Genomic DNA, 23,991 nt, shown 5'->3' on the forward strand with positions numbered 1-23,991 from the left:
GTGGAAAAGGAAGGGCAGCATGGACAAGAGTAGAAAAGAGATGGGACAGGGTGGGTGGGATGGGGGTGGGGCCAGAGGAACAAGAACGTATTACACACTTGTGTGATATTGTCCAAGAACAAACTTAATACAAAATATAAGTTTTTAAAAGGAGGGACAACATTCCAAGACTTTATCAAAATTTCAAAATAATGAAAAGATGTAAAACTAAAAACAGCAAAGACTTTAACAACTTTTCTTATCCTGGAAAATAAAATATTCTGTATTTATTCTTTATCTTTTTAGCAAGTAAACCACAAACTAGTTGCACTAAAATACAGTACTGAGACCTTTGATGGCTATATTCAACTTAATATATACTTAGTAATGCTAATTTTGCCATGTAATATAAAAGTTTTAAAAACTTTATCATATCCTCACCAGGTGTTACAACCTGAAGTGGATGATGTTCATTACTAGTTTATGTCAGAATCTGTGTCTTTGTGTTTGAGTTTACAAATGTGTGAAATGCTCCCATAGTCATCTATTTTCCTTTAAGCAACACAGGGGCAAACCTAGATCACTGCCTACAATTCATAAAGCTCCACCTGTATCAGGAAGTCTTTATGAGGTATAAAGGTTGGCATACACAGAACAAGCCTGCATTCAATCATGAAAGTAAGCTTGTAGTCTATAGCAAAGCTACACATTCGTTTCAACAATATAAAAGTAAGCAATGAACCATCTTTAATTCATCACACATTAATAGCCACGGATCTAGCACTCAGACAATATTCAGCAGACTGAGATATGGGCAGAGAGGATAAAAGGCACCAGGAGTTCATATGAGGTAAGAGGCTAAGACAAGAGAGAGCATGGCCCTCCCCTCACAGGGCAGACATACACACAGCCAAACATGCAGTGGCCATGGTCAGGAGTGCCTCAGCTAGAGATGTCCAACTCCAACTGCACTTATGTGAATCATATTTAAAAATTCTACAACATCCATTCAGTTCATATATCCCAACCCCAAATTGCCCACTACAAGTCCCTATCAGAAAAATAAGACAGAGATTTTTTTAAAAAGATATAAGAGAAAAAAAAATCACATAATTTCTTTTCCTACCACAGAACCCTGAGTATGTTTACACAGAAGAATCATTGGAAGAACAAACTAAATAACACATCTCTTAATATAGTTTAAGACAACATAGCAGCTGCTTCACTTCTTTTAACCTAAAAAAATCTTACTTGTCTTCTGTACTCCACTAGATCTTTAAGGATAGGACGTATTAAAAATAATTTCCTAAACTAATTATGTGCCTAACAATTCCCATGGCCCCTCCCACTCCATAGTTAAAATCTCATGGAGTTTTATGAATCTCTTCTTTGCCTGACACATTTCCAGCAAGGAAACACATGAGTGCCTTAAGATTTTCCAGGGTCTCAATATCAACCAGGTTCCGTTCCCAGTGGCTGCCTTTTAGCAAAATTATCTTACTCGAATGAACTCATGGCTGAAGTGAACCACGCTGTAGCTTACTCCTCCTATAAACCTTCATTCATTTCATTTTTTTCTTTCCTTAGACATCCAGCACGTGTCACAGAAAGAGCGTATGTTAAACAGTCCTGGAGTGTCACAATATGTCATACAATCAACCAGATCCCAGCCCTACCTTCCTCTCACGACAGTGCTGCCAAGCACAGGTATACGGACCGGAGCCATCAATTTGTTCTGCAGACAGTAAGGCTTTCATAGCATACTAATGCAAAACCTCTCTTCTTTCTCCTTTGCCTTGACTCCCCAGTGCCCCGGTCCCGACCAATACAAGGAGGAGGGCGGTATGTCTTCTGCTGAGAGAACCACAACTACTAATCAAGTGTTACGTGTACAAGGGCACAGGATTAAACCTCCACCAAGCCTGAGCCAGGCTTTGAGAACAGCTCAACACATGCCGGGTGTAGGCAAATTATTATCTTACACGTGAGTGCACACACGCACGCACACACACACACACACACACACACACAGCCCGTATTTTATCATTCTTCAATTTTTAGTCTCAGAGGGATAAGGTTTCCCACTGTTCTGCTGAGGGCTTCTACCTGACAGCACTCAAAACAATTGTTTTTTCCACTCCTGAGAATCATGATCTGCTCCGTGTTAAAAATGCTCACTGCTTTCGAAAATGAGACCGTCCTACAAATTGTGCTCCTATCCAGTACATAACTCGGAGATAGAACTTTCAAGTATTAGGATAGGGTTAATAAATTCAGCGTGGATTCTTCTGATTTTACACTTAAAATGGAATAGCTCAAACCTACTATCAAAAGGAGTATGTGCCTTACTAATAACAATGAAAGAATTTCCATTTATCTTGAAGCTATTACACTAAGTATAATTCCGTGCTATTTGAAAATATATTCGGGTCTCAGAAGTGGTTTAAAGAGTATCTGTAACACTTTGGAGTCTGGAGGCTCAGTCGTGTATTTGATCTCTTAAACCTAGAGTTCTCAGGTTCTCTTTAATTAGCCATTTACAGTTGCCTTATTTTTCTTTTATTCAATACAAAAGCTATGCCAGTCATTGGGGAGTGGGATGACAGAGGGGAAATACTTTTATAACAACACACATTACCTCATTTTAATTTGTCTGCCTAATGTTTGAATACCTTGAGAAGTCCTGCTAGTCAAAGGGCTGCAAACTAAACTATAATTAAGAGCAGAATGGAACACTCCATCTAACTGAACAAACTTCATTAGGAAGCTTCCCCAACCACGTCTATTTTCATGTAAACAAGCGCTCCAGCACAGTTAAAACACTGCTTAGCTCATTCTGTACCCTTCCTTTGCACCCAGTACTCTTCTCCTTTCCTAAAAACATTCAGGAGCAATAATTAAGAAATAGGGAATGCAGTGAAGTATTGCAGGAACGCTTAATCAATACTGATACCTTTGTCCTTGACATGCTGACCATGTCACCAGGCTACTGTCATGTGATATCATGTCATTTCTCCACCTGGCTCATGACCTTGTCCTCTAAATGACCTAAAGCTTCCCTCAAGTAGCAGGAGGCCCCTCCCCGCTGTCTCAGCAAGGTCGAATGGGTCAGCTTGTCCTCATCTATAATCCACCACCATTTGTCAGCGGGGAGGCTGGAGGAGGCAGGCTTGCTACAAGGGGAGAATGCCCAATTAGGCAGCTGTCACACAAAGCATAGGCTGCAAAATTATCCCCTGTCAAAAGAAAGAGCAGCTGCGGGTGCCAATTACAGCAACCTTTCAACCCTTTAGGTACTGGAAACTACACACAAGTAAATGAAGAACAATTAGCGATAACAAATCGATGAATTAGGACAGTAAATTAGAACGAGTAGCAGGTGAGCTTGGGTCATACATGACATTTAGGGCATACCAGACTCCAGGCAAGGGCAAAGCTCACTGCCTCACGCCATGTCCTTGCATATAGATTCCCTTCTAATATGTCTCTTGGCAAGCCTGAAACCCTTTTAGATATCTATACATAAAACTATGTGTCTGGATGCAAGGCTCCTTTTTCTTTTCATGGACTAAAGCAAATGTTTCTTGACGGGAAGAAAATCCCTCACAATAACAGATCTAGTAAATTCTTATACAATCTACCGTGTTATCCATTCCAACTTAAAAATGTTAAGTGTAGCCTGCAGAATCCAAACTGTCTGTTGAAATACACTGAAAGTACTCCACATCTTTACACACTAGTTGGCCAGATTCCCATTCGCTCCTATTTGCAGAAAAGCAATAGGGTTTGAATTCTGAGGAAATTCTTCTGCCAATATCATAAAACTCAAATCAAATTTCTCTGGCCAAATGTGATTTTCCTTCACATAAAGAAATAACAATTTTAATGTTTTTTTTTTATGTCTAATACTTATAAAGATAACAACCCCAAAATTATTCTTTTTCAATTACTGGGCCCCAATACTACACCAGGGTCATTCATAAAGTACAAGAAGAAGACATTGTCTCACCCAGAGTCTATCCCACTGAAGTGCAGGGTACTTAGCACTAGCCCACAGCAGAGCACCAACCCACACTGGAAAGCGAATCCAACATGGCTGCTAAGTATTCATGGGCATGATGTCCTTGGCCTTAATATGTCAACTGCCCTCAAGAAACAAATTTTATAAAGTCCATTTTAAATCCCTATCAATTCTTAGAAACTTGAAGAACTTGAAAGATGTCCACTGGTGATTATAAAGCAACAGAGGCTAACATGCTCAGTGATGCATTTCCGTCTGAAGTGGGTGTGTCAGGGAGAGAAAGAAGGTATCAGGCCCATTACTCCCCTCCCTCCTGTACAATATAAATAAATAAATCACAGCTGCTAAAAGGTCATCCGGGTTTCTTCCAGCCATTTGATAAAATTCCCAGGAGCAATGTCACGGAGAGAAAACTCCATTAAAAGTTTATCTTAGGATTACATTTATAAATTATTATTTTGTCTCAAAACATAAACTAGACACTTGGACACATTTTCTTTATTTCAGAATGCCACCTGAAGACATGAAGAATGCAAAGAAACAACAAGGAGACGGGCAGGAAGGAGTTAATGCTTTTAGAATTCAGTTTCCATCATACATGGGTGACTATCTCTTTAAATAATTTAAATCCTCTCCATCAACTACAAAGCTGTTTTGAAGCCATTTAGCTTTGTTCTTTACATGTGTTCTAATTAAGAAATGACCTTGTCATCACGCACACCAGAAATCCGGGATTATTTCCTACAGCAAAAAATTCACAAAGCCTCCCCCAAAAAAGAGAGTGAGGGGGGAGGGGAGAGAGACTCCTTCCCCAGTTCACTGAGGAAGTTGTTGGTTGGCTGAATGCTGAAGCAGTTCCACCGCAATTTTTTTCTGTTGTTGTTGAATGTCACAGGGCGGGTTAGTGTGACCTTGAGCTGCATCAGCGGCTCAGCAAGGGTCGAGATGCCTGCAGGCGCCCTTGTACTGGATTTGCAAGACAAAAACCTTCAAACTGGCTGAAGGACATCTTAAATCTCTTCAAAGGTTTCCCGAACTAATCTGGGCTGCTCTTAGCAGGATCAGCTCCAGTATGAGAAGCAAAATTAAAAACAAGGTCTTTGACAGGATGCTGTCTCCTCTTAACCCTTCCAGAGCAGAAGAGAAGATATTACAGGCATTCTGGAGAGATGGCTTACCTAGAAGCACTCTTTCATAACAAATTATGTAAGCAAGAAATCACAAAAAAGAAGGGGGGGGACTATTAGTCCTCAAAAGTAAACGCTTCTTCCATTTCATTTATAATGAATTCAAGCTGGGTATTTTTTTCCTTGACTAGACTTTAGTGTCATGGTGATAAACCTGAAAACTACAGTTACATCTTTTAGATTTGCAGCACTGTGAAAATCACTCCATCGACACAAACCTAGGACTTTCAGTAATGGAAAAATAAGCTTTGGGCTGGTTAAATCGAAGACTTCGTTGGATTGCACAAACCTTGCTAACATGACAATCAAATAGTATGGTGTGACTACAGAAAGATACCCTGGGAAGGACTATCAGCACAGGGAAAGTGGGCCTCAGAAGAATCTGGTAAAGCCAGCTTACTGCTGCTTGCTGGGAGAGGCAAACTTGCCCCTTTCCACACTGTTCTCAGCATCTCCATGTAGAGGCCAAAAGAGAATGAGCAAGGCAGTTGAGGCTTCCTTGCTATGGCTTAAGTGTGATGCTCGCCCCCAGACTTATGTGTTAGAACCTGCATCCTCAATTTTATCCACTAATGGTAGGAATGGGATGGGATGATGTCACAAAGGTGTGGCCCCTATAAAGGGAGAAATCAACACTTAGAATGGCAGGGCTCTGAGTTCTCTCACCATGTGATGCTCCCTGCTATCCAAAGATTTTTAAGATGTACCAGACACCAAGCAAATGCCAGCACAGTGCTCTGAGACTGCTCAGTACCTGGAACCCCAAGAAACACATTCATTCCTCTTCCAGTACTCAGCCTCGGGTATAACAGAAAACAGACTTAAAGAGAGGTACGTGTTTGGTCTTTTCCAAAACAGTGCTTTTGGGCTTTAATGCAGGATGTATAGTAGGCAAGTTTTAAAATCCTTATTCTAAAACAAAACAAAACAAAACAAAACAAAGCAAATGATAAGAACAAAACAAAAACAAAATAACAAAGTGTGCACAGTAGTGTACACCTTTGATCCCAGAACTTAGGAGGCAGAGGCAGGGGGAATCTCTGTGAGTTCCAGACAGCCTGGTCTACAGAGCTTGGATGTGTAGGACATCCAAGGCTACACAGGGAAGCCCTGTCTGGGAAAAAAACAAAGCAAACCAAAAACCAAAAACTAACAACAACAAAAAAACCCAAATAGACACCAGCTCTAGAGCTCAGTTTCGTGGTGGAGTAAACTGGGTACTATTGTTTCTGGACTGTGAGATGGCTCAGCAGGTAAAACAGCTTGCTGCACACACTAGGCTACTTCAGTTTGACCCCTGGAACCCACATAAAGGTAGAGAGGGAGCACCTAAGCCAAAGTTGTCCCCTGAGCTGCACTTGGGCATCCTCCATCCCTTGAATAACAACAACAACAAAACAAACAAGCAAACAAACAAAAACAACAAAACAAAAAACCCTTCAGTAGTTAGCAGAAGCAAGAAGTTGTAAATTATTTCCTTTTAGAAAACAGAAGAAATAAGTTCAAGATTCTGCTGAACCTCAATTCCATCTCCACTCACATGAATTCAGATATGTGGGTGAAAAAACCACATGGCCAGGGCTGCAATCTGTAGCGAGTTTATAACAACACTGTGCATGGCACATCTTGTCTTTGTTCTCTGTGCAGAGAGGCAGGGAGCATATGCTGCTAAGTGACATGCTAGAAGCATTCATGTAACAAGTGCTTGGGACGCACCAGAGTTGGGATAACCTAGGTTTTGGTTCTCAGTGCATGCAGATGATGAGAAGTGGTGGCTAAAGATGGGAGATAGCCCACCACAAGAGAATGGTCACAGCAATGGATCTGAAGGGAGAGCAGAGCTGGGGTGACACAGGAAGGGGAAGCTATTTATTGTGGCTGGAGATTAAGCTAACAGTGCTCCTAGCTCCAAGGACTTTGAGTCAAGGGCATGCCAAGGAGCTTAGGCCTTTATCTGGTGGGAATGGATGGTTTATAGGAAATGATATGATTAAAGGAATGTTTTAAAAAACAAAACAAGCAAACAAAAGAAACTGTGGGGTTGGTGATAGCTTAGAGAGAAGATGTGGTAGACCAGTTGGTGCAAAGAAGTCGAGTCAAATGAAGGTGTGGGTAGCCTACTTCAACACAGCTCAGAAAATAATACAAATCAGGACCAAACATTTAGGAAGCAGTTTGTGGAACATAAAGAGTACAACAAAATAGATGTTAATTAACAGCAAAAGATAAAAATAATATAATTACTACATTTCTAGCATAAGTATATAAAATACTGTGATGATATGATCTGTACAAAATTTCAAGGAAAACAAAAATTCCAGTAGAAATCAGAATTTACAATCTGACCTGCATGTAATTCAAATATATTCTCATCCTAGGCAAAGGCTTTGTTTATAATGAAAGCAGTGTGTAACATTTTTAAACAATGTGAAGGCATATTTCTCGTTTTTGTTTTGTTTATCTGAGAAAGGGTCTTAATCCTTCATAGTCTCAGCTGGCCTTGAACTCATGATTCTACTGCCTTAGCCTTTGTCTGAAGTACCAGGATTACAGGACTGGATCACCTTACCCACCTCAAAGTCATATTTCTTTTGGCTAGGAGCCACAAGCTGGAATAGCAGTCTGGCTTAAATTATTATATGGTTGCTAGAGCTAAGAGTTTTCTATAATACTAATAAAGGAAACAAAAATACTTGACAAACATTAACTAAGAGCCTACTATGCTTAGAACAACAACAAAAGATAGAAAGTAAAAAGATTAAAGGACTCCCGGGGATCTGTGGGTTCCTTGCTGTGCTTCCAGATTATCGCTAGTAATCACATGAAGTCCCAAATTCCAGCTCACATCATGACATCACCATACAATAAGAGACTATGAGCTGTTGATAAATCAAGAGACTGGTGAGTAGCCATTTTGGGATTACCATCAAGCCACAAGGTACACATGCTACATTCCCAGAACTCTCAGGAAGACCCAGTACTCAGGGAACTGAAGAGTCGTTAAATACTCTACAGACTGACTGTCCTGCTAAGACCTCAGAAGGAATTTAACAGAGTGTCAGCCAAGGTAGAGCAGGGGGGTGTGGGGATCAGGAGTCACTAGGGCCAAACAAGTATCTGCCAGAGCACAAAAGGCAAGCCAGCATCAGGGGTCAGGCTGAGGCAAGAGGAAGGAAAGGGCACACAGAGGAGAGGAGAGTGAAACACGGGAAAGGGAACCTACCATTGTCCCACAAGAAGACGTGCACTTCATAGTAAGACTACATTAATGAGCAAGCTTCCACAATCTCAAGAGTGAGATTTCCACAGGAGAAGGGCGTGGAGTGTCACAAGTCATAAAAAGGGACAGCTCTTGAAAGCCAGGGTTACTGATAGTGCCTGACTAGGAATGACCTTATGAGTATCCACAAATAAAATGACTTCTTGAGTAAGCATCTCTGTCTTATGACTGCCAAACTGACACTGGTAATAGGTTCCAGGACATTCTACATCCAGACATTAATAGAAGAGTGATGAACTCTGTAGAAGTTAGGAAGAAAACGGACAAATGTACAAACACAAGTTAGGTGACATTAGAAGGGATGTATAGAACATTCTGCCAGCAATGTGAATTCTAATAACAGCAGTCTCAGAATATGAGTCAGTGATGCTCAAGGGTCCTTACTCAGGATGTACAAGAGACCAAGACTACTTTCACGATACAAGACATATGTGCTTCGGGTATCTTTCTAATGTGTGTACACAATGACATTCAGAAGCCACATGCCATTGTTTTAATGGCTGTTGAAAGGCATCTTTGAATATTTTTCCATTTCAAAATATTCTCAGCTCAAATTTCTCATATGGTAAATAACAGGTGCTATGGCTGACCTAGATGAAAACCCACCTGGATCCTCAACAGATTAGGAATATGAAGTGGCCCCGAGAAGCTTGGGAACCACAGATGACACACTAGGGCAAAAGCCAAGAAGCAACATCTTGACTCTCTTCAAAGGAACAACAAGTTTTCTAGCTTCCAGGCTGTCCACTATAACTATGCTAGATAAAGAATGCCCTCAGCTAGGTGTGTGGCTCGATGGTAGAGTGCTGGCCGACAGTGCACAAACCCTTAGATAGCTCCAATCTCTCATACCATGGAAGATAAAGCAAAGAAAGAAAGAAGAAAGGGGGAGAAAGATGTCCCCTGTGTCAAAATTTCCCCACGAACCAGTTGAGGAAAGAAAAGGATGTTAGCTGTAAATGAGTAGAAGATGAAAGAGGACTTAAAACATCTCCCATCTTTACAGTCAGCACACTTACCATACCATTACCAACATTCACAACTGCTGGTAAAGAAACTGCTGTGTGGTAAGAACTGAGGCTACAAGGCTAATCAATGGCAAACCCTCCTGAACCGGCTGTACAGGCTTTTCAATCAACAACATACCGAGGTCAGAGTTAAACAAAGTCATGAGTAAAACAAGAAAGCACTGAGAAGAAAGAGCAGGGAAGCAAAGGCAACCCCACTACAGATGTGGCATGGGAACTGGCTTAAGGGACAATCAAGTGCTCTGCCAACTGGAACACTTTAGGGAGCGGAAGGACCAAGAGAACAAGAAGTGATGTGTGCACATAACAACACATTCTAGAAACATTGTTACCTCCTCAAAACACAGAATTAGGCCAGGAATTAGGAACTTTCTCAGGCTGTGGCACTCATAAAGTATCCTTGAGTCTGGTGAACGATTGGGACATAGGATCTGTATGCCTTTTGCTTAATGTCTACCCTGACATGACAGAAGCCTTTGAAAACAGTGGGTGCTACTACAGCACTGAAATGGACATGGATCAGAAGAGAAAGCAGAGCTTCATCACACACACCCAAAAAGGACCAGAGTGGAGAACATCTAGGTGTGGCAAGGAAGGGTAGGGCCAACGGCAAGACACTAAGACTTCTCACCACCCGTTACTCAGGCCACCCCATGAACCAGGTGAAATTACAAAGGGGCCAACAGGGTTAGAACACGATGCCTGGTTCCAGACAGGGAAGTTTTGCTACTAAAATAAAAAGCTTTACTGTTAGAAACATGCCAAGTTGGGGTGACCACGAGTGCAGATAATCAAAAAGATCAAGTTAGCTACCCAAACGGAAAAGACCATGATCTGAGCAAGAATGTGGGCTTGAAGCTGGTTCGCCAGAGTTTTTCATTGTTTTATTTACGTCACTTGAACCTATCACTGAATAGCAAAAATTCCAAGTGCATCCGGAAGTTTAGAACAGTAGGGATTTCCCTCCCAAATGACCTTAGTCATATTAATTATTCAGAAGAGCCAAGGGAAGGCCATTCTTTACAGACATCAAATTTAGAAGAAATGTTAATTATGCTTTTCCCACTGTAATGATAACTCAGGATTAATTAAGAAAGGCTTGTTATTTTCCTATGATCCTTAAGCTGAGAGAATCACTCAAGCAGAAAATGACTAGAAAAACAACCCAAGTCAGTTGGAGTTTGGGGGAAATGTGGTAGCTGAGACACTGGGACAAGGACCTCAGTAAAGGCTGCAGGCTTAGCCTCTGAAATAAGATGGTTGGCTGTGAAGAAGGGAATTATAAGTAGATGGAAGCAATGTTGGAAATTAACAACACTTCATTTGAGCCAAGGATCTAGATCTCCTTACCAGGGCTGTCCATAGCCAGAGAAGCACCAAGGGGGCAGCCAAACTGGCTGGTGGCGGCCAACTTGACTTATGGCAACTAATTCCAATTAAACTGACTGATCTGGGGTTTGCTCGCACCATGCTCCTATGCCCACTGTGTAGACCTTTAAATGCTTTCACAAACTGTTATATTCTAAGCAAAAGGCATTGCATTGGCTCTACTGTGGCCAAGGCTTTGCTTTCCAGTTTAAGTCACCTTGGGCCAGAACAGTTACACAGTGTAAGATGCTTCGAGATAAAGACAACTCCACAAACGGTTTCTTATACCTTATACCTATATTGCCTTATCACTAGATATTATTGCTAAGCTCCTATTACAGCTAACTTTAAATTAAATGTCGTCACAGGCACGTATATAAACTATGGCGTACTGTACCTCGGAAATTCTGCATTATATATGATACCAGGCACACACTGGAGGCCTCTGGATCTGAAGGAGTACTATTCTTTTAGTACCGTTTCTTTTTTATATATTTATTTAATGTATTTGTGAGTGCAGATGTGCTACAATTTGTGTGCATTAGAGAACAACTGTAGAGAATATGTTCTCTCCTTCTACATGCGTGTCTGGAGCTTGGACTGAGGTGCGGAAGACCACAACCTTCCATGCTAAGGAATCTAAGGAATCTTCCATCCCAGGAGGGCTAATTTCTAAATTAGAATGTTTTAGGAAGATAATTCCATGTATTTTTTCCACTGACCTTACTACCAACCTGGCATCCCATCCCTCAGAACCAACTAAATCTCTGACCATTTTTATGTCTCTACAGAAATTTCTTTCTCTGACATAAAAGCTGAATACTCAAAACACTTGCTGAAAGTTATCCACAATTTAAATCAGACTAGAAAAAAATTACACTAATATGCAAAATTTCCTAGTGAAAAGGCGAATCACAGAAAGCATTTCCTCCTTGGAAAATTATTATGGGTACATATTTCAGCTAAACTGACTCAGAGTTAATTATCAATTTTATTTAATAATTTTTTAATAAAAATAAATTAATGAATATTGCACAAAGAAAGTGAGCAGGGCTCAGGGTCCTGTACAATTCACCTTAAGGATAAATTTCTTTTGTAAATATATAGAATGACTCCATTTCTTGAAAGAACGGAGCTAATACATACGGAAAGCCCGATACAGGACATTAAAAGCTTCGTATGCATTCCATGTTTTATATAGCTTTGAATAGTCAATAATCTAATTGTTTCTTCAATCCTCTTGTTCATCCAAAAAATATTACCATCCTAAAAAGTTTAACGCTGGTTTCTGTAGAGTGGTTGTGTGACAAACTGTGCTAAAGAAAACATATTATAAATAACTTCAATTTGTCAAACACTGTGTACCACATCTTCCTTAGCATTACACATAGTCCACTGACTGATGGGAAGGAAGCCTGATACTACAGACAGAAAGCATGACCCTGCCATATCCAAGCTTGCTTGACCACAGCTCTGATGAACAAGTGTTTGAATATATACCTACACCAACACATCAACACACTAACACACACACATACACACACACACCAACACCAACATACACACCAACACACACACTCACATACACACCAACACACACACCAACACCAACATACACACCAACACACACACTCACATACACACCAATACACACACACCAACACCAACATACACACCAACACACACTTACATATACACCAACACACACACACACCAACACAACACTAACACCAACACACACACACCAACACACACATTCACATACACACCAACACACACCAACATACACTTACACATACACTAACACACACACCAACACAACACTAACACCAACACACACATACACCAACACACACACCAACACATACACTCACATACACACCAACACACACACACACCAACACCAACACACACACACACACCAACACACACACACCAACACACATCAACACACACACCAACACACACTTACACACACACACACCAATACCAAAACTCACTTACACACACACATACATCGGGTCTCATATATTTCTGATTGTATGTGCTGCTGTTACATGCCTGTGCCACTCGTTTTAGACAATGTTAGGATTGAACTCAGAAGCTATAACCCCAATAACGATAAACACATTTTACAAATAATAACCTTGACTCATGTTAAGCATATGTAAGAGATCTAAAATAAATAAATAAATAAGTCATCCTCAATGACTAATTTTTGTATTTTGAATGTTGTCTACTGTTCTAAATATTCTCAGTTTCCTTAGAAGGAAAATCTACACTGATAGTTCCCCTCCCCCACCTATTTTCTGGAGCTGGGCTGTGTCTCATTAGTACCAGGTGACCCAGTCTGGCCTGGCACTCAGCACTGTCCTGTCTTAGCCCCTGGGGAGGAAAGCTGGGCCACCACTGCAGCTCAATGTGCTGCCTTGCTAAGAACTCCCAGTGGCTGTGTTTTTATCTGCTCGCCATCAGCTTCACCTGTTCAACTTAAGCGACTGCAACTTCTTGTGACTCAGTAAAACAAGGGTGTTGGCAATCAACAAACTCATTCCACCTTCTGTACTCACGTTCACAGACTCAAAAGTTGAGAAAGGAGTTCCTGGTTTCACCATGTAAACAAACAGACTTCAGCATGGGAATGCGTGACACACGTGGATAGAGAAACTTGGGAACAGATCGAAGCAGGGCTGATACAAGTTCTAATTTACAGGAAGAGGACTGATACAAACAGGAAAGACAACCAGTGACCAACTACTGCAGCTTTTAGCCACTTTTAAAAACAGAACGCTTTAAGGATTTTCTTGATGAGGTGAGAAGAAAATATAAAGGAAAACAATTAAGCTAAGCTCACTGCTGGGCTTTCAGTCCTGAAGTTGACTCAAAATTACCGCCCCTTTCCTCCAACTTCACATGGTGAGCTTAGGATAGGGATGCTGCTTTTACTGACCAGCCTTTCCAGGTCTCTGGCCGACATTGAACTCATCCTGAGAACTTAAAAGCACAATCCTGGAACATTCTGCTTTGCCCCAGCTTGTACAGGCTGCTACAGCCCGGGACTAAATAGTAAGGTCTGAGGCTGCACTTATACTGAAAAAACAGTTGCTTAGATTCAACCGGAATTTTTTTTTTAACTCAAACCAAATATTTAATCATCTCTCAAAAATGCCTTGTAGGAGGTAACCAACTTAAACAACTCCAAAATATGATGCCGTACCCCAATAACTAAATGTTTCTATTGTTTTCTCCAAACAATAAGTAACTTTGCACATGAATAAGCTTGCTATTGCAGATATCAGCTTTATGACCTCTATGAGTTTGGGTAAAAACAAATTATCAACGCGAACACTGTTTCATTTCTCAGCCCATCTCTACAGGAGTCCTGCTGATTCTATTCATGAGAATTTTGAGCTTTGGCTTTTCTTCTGGCACTTAATCTCTTTCCCCGTTTGCTTACATTGATTTGACTCTTTACTGTAAAGTCCTTAGATTGGACCTTCCGTGTTTTCTTAACCCCATTGCCTAAAGAGATAATTCGTATAGATAAAACACAAAATAGATGTCTGGTAACTGTAAGCTAATTTACAACCAAGAAAGAACTGTCTAAAACAGATTAAAGCCACAAGGATGAAGCCAAAGAGAGGAGGGCAAGGATTCTCACCGTCTATCTGTCTCGGCTGAGGCTCTGCTATGTGGAAAAGGAAGCTGAGAAGGTTGTTGAAAAGTAACTCTGATGTCATCGGCGTCTTCAGATTCTCCCGTCCTCCTCAGTCAACTGCGCACCTTAAGAACCGGAAAGGAACAGTTTGGCATCCATTCCAAACCAGATTTCGGAACATTATTTGTGATGGTCAATGCATTTATCTCAGAATCTTTCCTTGCTCGAATTCAATACAGAAGGAGTCTTTTAACAGGTAAATAAATTGTTTTATGACTATTAGTTTATTAAAGGAATGTAAAAGGTCCTTGCTATGGAAATAATACATTTGCTTAATTATTAGAAGATGCTATGCCAAAGTAAACCATGACAAGGAGTGTAGTTGGCTATGAAGTGACTGTGAGCCTACGTTAATAGCAAATTTCCTAGTGTTCTGACAGACTTATCCATTATGATTCACCCCCAAATTCTATTTACCCCAAAGACATCACCAAAAAAAAAAAAAGCAAGAAAAACAACTGTAGTTTCTCTCATACTAAATTTCTTCAGTTTCAAAATAGCAACAATTTAACCTTCCTAACACAATAAACATCAGATGTCTGCAAGGACAGGAGAGAAAAGCTAGAGCCAGTTTTGATGTTAACAGCCCTCAAACTGGAGAAAAGACAAAAGGAAGAAACCACGCGGACCAGCTGAGGTAAATAAAGTGCTAGTCCACCCACCTGTAGAGTCCGCACTACTATAGTATTGATACAATAATAACGAACACAGAGATTATCCTGTACAAGAAACCAAGCAAAAACAAAACCATTGAGTGTAATTCATATTAATCTGCTATGAGGGAAAAAATTGATCAATGGTGTTTCCTGGGAAAGGAGCATACACAAGGCGGGAATTCAAACAGGTGCTACAATGAATGGTGGTGTTGGTTTTATTATGACTTGAAACGCCACAAAATGGTTTATGCCCCTTAATGTCACGATCCCAATCCCAAGATTTACCTTATTTTCTATTAAAACAAAGAACATGGAAGGAGGTAAAAGTAATTAGCAAAAATAAAAATTTATAATACATATTATTTCTAACATCGAAAAACAGAAATAGCTAGTATATATTGAAATAAAAAAAGCCTAAAAGTAGTTAAAGAATAATCTATTACACCATGAAATAGTATATACATGATACAGTATCATATACCAAGTCTTATATAAGGAAACTGAGTTCTACTGAGTGACATATTCAGAATTAAAGAAACAACCCTATGTTTAACGCAAACACTTTTGTGTTAAATAATGGCATCCTTTCTGTAATGAGACATAATTATTTTTTTTTCTGCTGATAAATATTTTGTAATTTTCTTCAATGAATGGATAGTTCTAACGAATGAAAGCTGGAAATACCAACCAGGCAAAAGTGGACCTTGGCACAGGTCCAAAGAAAGGCCTCTAAGAGGCATCTCAAGCCAGAGGTGGTTCTGTTCCCTGCTCCACCAGCGACTTACTAAATAGGGAGGGCTGGCTAAACCGGAAAAGACTGGAAGCCATCATTAAGCTGCGTACTTCCCCAGTTACAGAGCACTTTATTAGGCTTGAGCACACTTTACAGCGAGGTCACATGGGAACAGCGGACTTGGAGGAGGCTCCCAAATTCTATATTGTGGAGTCAAATCAGACCTTGCCAATAAATTCTGACAGGAGTTCTCAGTAAAGTAAGGGGGGAGAGGGTTAATGACTTTTCCTGACTATATATATAGAAGGAAGTTATTTACACGTGATCTTTAAAATAACCGCATTTGCAATTATATTTATTAGACTATAACAGAGACCTCGAGGGATTCTCTACACCTAATTCCTAGCCTTGGAAACTACTGCCAATAAATCAGCCTTGACTTGGCTGACAAATATCAAACCACCGACATCCTACCAATTTTTCAGTGTTACTACATTTCTTCTCTTCTTGAGAAACACCATTACTTAGTCTTTAAAAGTGGAAGAAGAGCAGGATCTGACTGTTTAAGAACTCAGCACTGATGGAACTTTACAGTTCACATTCTATCTTCCTTAGTATAGTCTCCAGACAGGGATGCTCTATGAAGAATGCGACCTGCTCCTGTCTAGAGGAAAAGGGAGGAATTGTAGAGTAACGTAGTAAACGGTTGGTCTAAGACTGCTGACGATGGTAAAGTATAGGAGCCTTCCCAACAAAACTGTTGCTCACACTCTCAAGGACAGTTATCAGAGTCTGGCACAACACAACGTGAAACCTTCTGCATGCACACAATTTAAAAGAACCCTAAAAGCTAACCTTTATCATTTCCATTTGATGGATGAGAAATCTGAATTAAGCTACCCAAAGTCACAAAGCTAAAGAAGAAATCATGCTGTGGGGTCAGATGTAGACAGGCAGATAGATCTCTGTCGAGGCCAGTCTGGTCTGTGTAGTGAGACCCGTCTTAAAAAAAAGAAACAAAAAAAAAAAAAAAAAAAAAAAAAAAAAAAAAAAAGAAGAAGAAGAAGAAGAAACCAAATTCTGGTAACTTTAAGTTGAAAAAAATATCCGAGCCTTGGAAATGATCTAAAATATTAATAGTCACTTCCATAGTGATATCCATCTCCAGGTTTCTCAAATCACATACAAATTGGAAAACAAAACAAAACACTGAAGCAGATGAAGTCTGTCTGCTCTGTAGAGGAGGTAAATTCAAGGCTATATCTATGTGGACACTTAACTACATTCTAGAGCTAGTCATCTCGATGGCTACTCTCCACCAGTGTCCTTATATGTCTTTTGAACTATGTATGAACACGGGAAAACAGAGATATTTAAACATAACATAGCCTAACAACTTCTACAGCTGAACATTTACAAAGTTCTTATGGAAGGAAATGTTTAAGTTAGCCTCAGGCACAAGTCAATGACTCAGTGTGTCAGATATGTTTTGAAGGAGGACAACAGGACAGACTTCTGGGAAACCCTTCATTCACTAGCAGGTGTAGTACTGGTGGAGTCTGTGCCTGCCTGTCCACACCCGGCTTTGTGCTTGTTCACTGGCTTTACCCCATGCTGGACATCATCAACTGCTCTTGCTACATCTCCTGACATCATGCAGGTTTGCCCTCCATCCCACTACTCATGTGTGCTGCAGTTTGTTTCACAGTTAAACAACCCATCCTTGCTGGTCTAAACATGACACAAGTGGTTAAAGATTGCAGACTTTGCTGCCTAGGATACTGAAATACCATCCGCTCAATGCGAAATCCAAGCAATAAATATGAAAACACATAGCTTGGGGCAAGTAACAGCCAACCTTGCTAAGGTGCTAAAGAGGTGACTCAGAGGGCAAGACTGCTTTCTATTCCAAAGGATCTGGGTTAGATTCCCAGTACCCATTCTGTGGCTTATAATCATTTCTAACTTCATATGGGAAGCTCAACTTTTCTCCACAGGCACTCAACTCCATTATATGCAGGTACCTAGAAATACATGCAGGCGTGCATAGGAATACTTTTAAAAACAATATCCTAAGTGAACAAAAATATAAATTATTGGAGAAAAGAATATTCTCTTTGTCCACAGGCAGTGTAATCTTGTATGATATCTACCACATATATCTTAAGATTAATAAAACTTTACAAAAGTTTATGACAGATGACAAGACCCAGAACAAAAGAACCCTTTCACAGGGGTCACCAAAGACCACTAGAAATCACATATATTGACATCATGATTCATAATAATAGTGAAACTACAGTTATAAAGTAGCAACAAAAATAATTTTATGGTTGCAGGTTACACAACATAAGGAACTGTATTAAAGGTTGCAGCATTAGGAAGGTTGAGAAGCACTGCTCCAGGGGATCCAATACCCCTTTTCTGGCTTCTGCAGTCACCTGTGCTCCTGTACACATATCCACCCAAACATGCACAAGTACAAAATAAAGAAATGTTTTTTAAAAATGGTTAAGTTTAAAATACTTAAAAATCACCTAATACCCAAACCTACTCCAAAGCTCTTGTGAGAACCAATGCATTCCCAATGTTCCTGGTAAGAACATAAGAGGCCTGGCCACTCTGGGAAAGAGCTGGGCAGTCGTACCATTACACCCATGCTTACATTCACAACATCACAAAAATTTCACACACAGCTACTTAAGGAGGAGAAACCAGAGCATGACCAAAAATTGTATGCAATTGGGATTGGTATCAATCCTCTCAGCCAAAACTGTAACCAGAGCAAACATCCACTGATGACCGGCTAAGAGAGAGATAGTAACCAAAACCAAAACCAAGTGCAAAGCAAGATCTACACAACAGAAGGGGAAGGAGGACAGCAGAAGAAACTTTCAGGCTCAGTGTCCATTTTTTTTTTTTTTTTAACAAAGATGTCATAGAAACACAAGGGAGAATGTACAATCTTGTCGGTCATAAAATTCTAAGAACACGTGAGAACACGTGTCATCCTTTAGTTTACTACCTGTTAAACTAATTATCTAGCCCACTGTTTGAAGCAACACAAAGAACAAAACTTGTAGAAGAAGAACAGGACAATTTAGGTTAGAGAAAAATTCTTGTATAAAGCAGTAGAAGCACAATCCATAAAAACTGAACAACTGACCCTCATTAAAGTCTCCAAGAGACACCAGTGATCTGAGAAGCCAAAACCAGAGTGGGAGGAAGTGTCTGCAAACCCATTCATGGTAAAAAAAAAAAAAAAAAAAAAAAAAAAAAAAAAAAAAAAAAAAAAAAATCATCCGGCACTTGGCACATATTAAATTCCTTAGAACTCAAGAATGAGATAATCTAATCAAATAAAAATTAGTAAACTGGATGAGGATTGAAAAGTTCTTCAAAGAAGGCTTAATCAGCACAGAATATGGCGACTGTCATAATTCCTCATTAGAACTGTCAATGAAGTGACAGAGACCACATCACCAATACTACAATACCTACCATTTTTCATTTGAAAAAGAAATCATCAGTTGGAATTGATGGCGGGTGGATCTGGTTGCACTAATTCACTTTCTATTGCTGTGATTAGACACCAACAGAAAAACCACATTGGGGAGGAAGAGGTTTCATTCATCTTACCACTTAAGGGTCCATAAACGAGAAGTCAGGTCAGCTGCTCAAGCAGCGACTGAAGCAGAGGCCATGGAAGAATGCTGCCTACTGGCTTGCTCTTCCTGACTTTCTCAGCTTGCTTTCCAACCCAGGGCCACCTATTCAGGGGTGGCACCACCCACAGTGGGCTAAACCTTCCCATACCAATCATTAACGAAGAAAATCCACCCCTCTCACTCCTCCCATACCCCTACTCCCTCACCCACCCACCCGAAACCCCACCCCATCCCACACCCCAGCTTGCCTACAGGTCTAACTGATAGGGACATTTTCTCAACTGAATTTCCCTCTTCCCAGAAGGTCCCACATAGCTAGGATCAAGTACACACACACAGACACACACACACACACACACACACACACACACACAAAGTGACCAACAGACTCCTCCACTCCACTCATAAGGGGTCTGGCCACTTTGGGAAAAAGCTGGAAAAGTCCTAACAGTTTCACACGTGGTTATTTAAGGAAGAGAAACGAAAACAAGTCCAAACCATGCCTGTAAATGAGATCAGTATCAATCCTCATAGCCAAGACGGTAAACAAAGCAAACAATCATGCAGTGATGGACAGATAAGTGTGAGGTGGTAACCAGAAACAAAACACAAACAAAGGGAAGGCACAGTAACTGCAGACCGACTCGCAGAGGGTAAGGATCTGTGACAGAGGAAGCTTCCTATTGTACAGCCAGTCTTCCATGTGAAGGGGGGGGAGCCGAACTGAGTCAGGAAAAGCTGGTCAACTGCTGTCCAGAGAAGGGACACCACTGTAAGTGAACAGAGGATGCTGGCGAGGCCACCATCTTCTAAAAAAAGACGGTTGCAATGACTGACATCTGGAATATTTATTTGAAATCCTCAAACTCAATAGTGCCAGAGTGTGAACTATGTGCTGTTTCAATGACAGGTCTAGCTGGAGCAGAGATTTAAGAAAACACACATGACAGCATTTAGAAAATGAACCTGCCTTAAAAGAAGTCAAGCTTTTTCATTTCCTTTATTTAAAGAAAAATCACAATCTAAGATAAACATATTGTATTACAATTAGTCCTTGGAAAATTCAGAGATAGCCTGAAGGTTCATCTCCCTCACACACCACAGAAGGAATGTAGTCTATTGCATAGAAGCCATGAAAAGAGTAAAACAGCCGGGCATGGTGGCGCATGCCTTTAATCCCAGCACTTGGGAGGCAGAGGCAGGCAGATTTCTGAGTTCAAGGCCAGCCTGGTCTACAGAGTGAGTTCCAGGACAGCCAGGGCTACACAGAGAAACCCTGTCTTGAAAAAAAAAAAAAAAAAAAAAAAAAAGAGTAAAACAGTTCTTTAAAAATTAACAGCTGTTATACCACAGAGAGATTCTGCTCCTGGGTATATGGAGACAGGAAGTGATAACTTGGTCTACACAAGAATTCCCATGATACTATCACTGTCCATTATCCAAATGGTAAATAACGTGTTAAATCAAACTAGTGGAATATTATTTAACCATAAAAAAAGAATAAAGTTGTGCTGCATTCTACAAACATTTCAATTTTATTATACTTACTGAAATTAGCCAGTCAACATGTGTATGGGGGGGAAAACCCAGAAACTGACATGGAAACACTAAACAACAAAATATACTTAAAGAATACAGGTAAGCTGTAAACACCATTGGCTCTTGTCTGGGGCAAGAACATTGGAGACATTATGAGGAGAAACTAAACAGCCTAAGTTGTCATGCGCAGGAAGCACAATGTAAGAAACAATTCTTCTCAAATCAAATCAATACATTCCACAGGACATCAATCTAATTTCAAAAGGTTTTATAAACAGACTGAACTGCCCCCAAACAGCCAATCTCATTACTCCATGAGTCCACAGAGACTGCAAGAGAAGTATTGCTCTGCCAAACACCAGGATTTACTCACTATAAAGCTCTGGAAGTTAAGCAGTTAAGTTACCATGCTCTAGAAAAGACAGACACCTGACATTTGGGTAGGAACCATGACCCAAGCTCAGCTGTAGGTCCCAGCGCCATTCAGTGTCCTGAAACAATCTTCTATTGACAGAAAACAAGGAATTACTGTTTCACATATGAAGGCAAGGGTCTAATGTTTTTACAAACGATAGAGATTGTGAACCCCAAGCTGAGCAATGGTACAGGCTGAGGCAGGAAGATGGGAAATTAAGGGCACCGTCAGCTATGTAGCAGGTTCGTGGCTAACTTGGGCTCCTCCCAGAGAGAAAGGAGAGATAGAAAGAAAATATGAAAAAGACAGCCAAGGCTTCTTGAGATATAAAAAGAACTATCAAGAAAGCATAATAAAGTCAATTTCATCAACATTAAAACCTTCCGTCCATTAGTAAGTAAATTTTATTTTAAAAAGTTTAAGATGTAGAGAAGGTAGCCTAACATATTACTAGTATTTGCAGTGCTATGGTCTGAACTCAGGATCTGTCCATGCTGAGCAAACACTATACCCACTGAGCTGCAGGCCCCATCCATTTATAAACACATCATGGAAGAGTACAATAGTGAACAGTGATGTAAAACAATGTTTGGCATCTCATTAGAATGCATAGAAAAGCAAACTAATACCAAAAAAAAAAAAAAAAAAAAAAAAAAAAAAAAAAAAAAAAGCTATCTCCCAGAACACACTCTGTCTCTGTGTGCATCTCTCTCGGCTCTCCCTCATTCCCCCCCATAAACCCATCCCTGGGCCTCTGATAGTGACAACATCTGGCAGGCTGTTGCTGAATGACAGCTTCTGATACTGTTTACTCTTCTCTTTCAGGTACGTATTCTAGAGTCATACCTGGTCAAACCCTTAAAACCAAGGTTGACTCCATCAATGCTTTGTAACAGCTGTTACATATAAATGACATATGTACCATATATATGTCTGAATATGTCAGCGCAGATGCTGTGGTCTTGATGAGTGATGTCTTACAGAGACTCACATAACTGCACACCTGGGTCCCAGTTGGTGGCACTCTTTAAGGAGGTACAGCCTTGCTGAAGAAAGTCCATCACTGGGGCAGCCTTGGAGGATTCCCAGCCTCACCCCACTTGCTGTATGCACTTCCTCTCCCTGTTTCCTGTGTATAGATGAAAGATGTAATCTGCCAGCTTCCTGTTCCCGCCACCGGCTGCTATGTCTTCCCTTCCCACAATGGACTCTAACCTTGGAAACCACTTCAAGCCAAAATAAACTCTTGCATCAGTTGACCATGGTCTTGGTATTCTCTCTCAGCAACAGGAAAGTAACGAAAACCAAACCAAACTGAAACAAGGAAACAAAAGCACCCACATATCAACCAACAAGGAATGAATAAATTCACACAACGTAATATTATCCAGTAGAAAGAATAAATGGACCATAAACACAGCAGTATAAATGATTTCCAAAACCCCACAATGAATTCAAAAGAACAAGTCTCGGGAGACTATGTTCAAAATACTATGATTTCACAAGATGTAATAAAAGCATAAAATTAACTAATGTAGAATTTAAGTATCCAGGTGGGAAAAGCAGCAATATTAAGAACAACATAAGCGACTAACATAAAATTCAAAAGTGGTCCAGGGTTTCAAACGGCAGTAAGAACGAAGCTGTGTGGGTAAGGATGGGCGCTGGTTGATAGAAGGATCACATTTAGTTATGTTCTTTTTGCAGTAGGGGACCAATTCTTGGGATATCATTTCAATACTCAGTCTCACAATGTAACCACAGGTGAGCAGGCTTCATTTGAAAATCTGAAATACAAAATGCTCCACAACCTAAAACTTCTAAAGTTTTAGACATGATATCAGAAAGCTTCCAGTTTTAGAGCATTTTAGAGCATTAGATAGTTTAGTTATGAGTCTGGTAAATTTCATACAAATATTCAAGAATGTCAGGAACTCTGAAGTATGAAGCACCTCAGACAGGGAGCACTCAAGTGCAGTCCCATTTACAGTGAGTGAGACATAATGAAAATAAATGAGCCTCTGTGCTGGGCCAATGAAACTCTACTGTGATGAGAAGCTGTCAGGGTATGTGTCTTCAAAATGTTCACTTATGCATGGCATTCTCTGGGAGGTAGATCCCCCCCCTTAATTAACAACAAATAAATAAAAGTAAAGGAGTATATAAAAAGATACACACATTCACAGAAACATGAAAGCAGACTTGCAGGTAAATGCTTACAGCTTGCCTAATCTAAGAATGAGGCTAACTCATCAGCAGTCACTGAGGTCTCAAACAAACCATCCAAAGGCCTGCTTGCCTGTGGCTCTGGAGATGGTGGTGGGAGTTACCCAGTGCACTCTAAGAGCTTCAGGGTTGTCACAGGCTTTTCTCACCAGGTGAGGGTAAAGGCCAACAGT

At 40.3% G+C, this 23,991-nt stretch overlaps 1 protein-coding gene and 1 long non-coding RNA gene across 9 annotated transcripts in view; one reads left to right on the top strand and one right to left on the bottom strand.

Annotated features, from left to right (window-relative positions):
* Nrip1 (nuclear receptor interacting protein 1) overlaps positions 1–23,991 on the bottom strand; it is an 85,126-nt gene that overhangs the window by 28,200 nt on the left and 32,935 nt on the right. For 5 of the 7 annotated variants that reach the window (XM_031364271.1, XM_031364270.1, XM_031364273.1 and 2 more), the window contains one exon: positions 14,525–14,646. The exons of the other annotated variants lie outside the window; for them this stretch is intronic. The gene's annotated coding sequence lies outside the window, so the exon portion shown is untranslated. The remainder of the gene's footprint in view (positions 1–14,524; positions 14,647–23,991) is intronic. 7 annotated transcript variants of the gene reach the window in all.
* On the top strand, positions 5,821–22,851 carry LOC116086067. 2 transcript variants are annotated; one of them, XR_004116806.1, is made up of 3 exons: positions 5,821–6,018; positions 13,442–14,777; positions 22,418–22,851. It is a non-coding gene; the product is annotated as an uncharacterized LOC116086067 (long non-coding RNA). The 2 variants fall into 2 exon arrangements; XR_004116807.1 differs by lacking the exon at positions 13,442–14,777.

This window comes from Mastomys coucha, unplaced genomic scaffold (genome assembly GCF_008632895.1).
Source record: "Mastomys coucha isolate ucsf_1 unplaced genomic scaffold, UCSF_Mcou_1 pScaffold12, whole genome shotgun sequence".
NCBI lineage: Eukaryota > Metazoa > Chordata > Mammalia > Rodentia > Muridae > Mastomys > Mastomys coucha.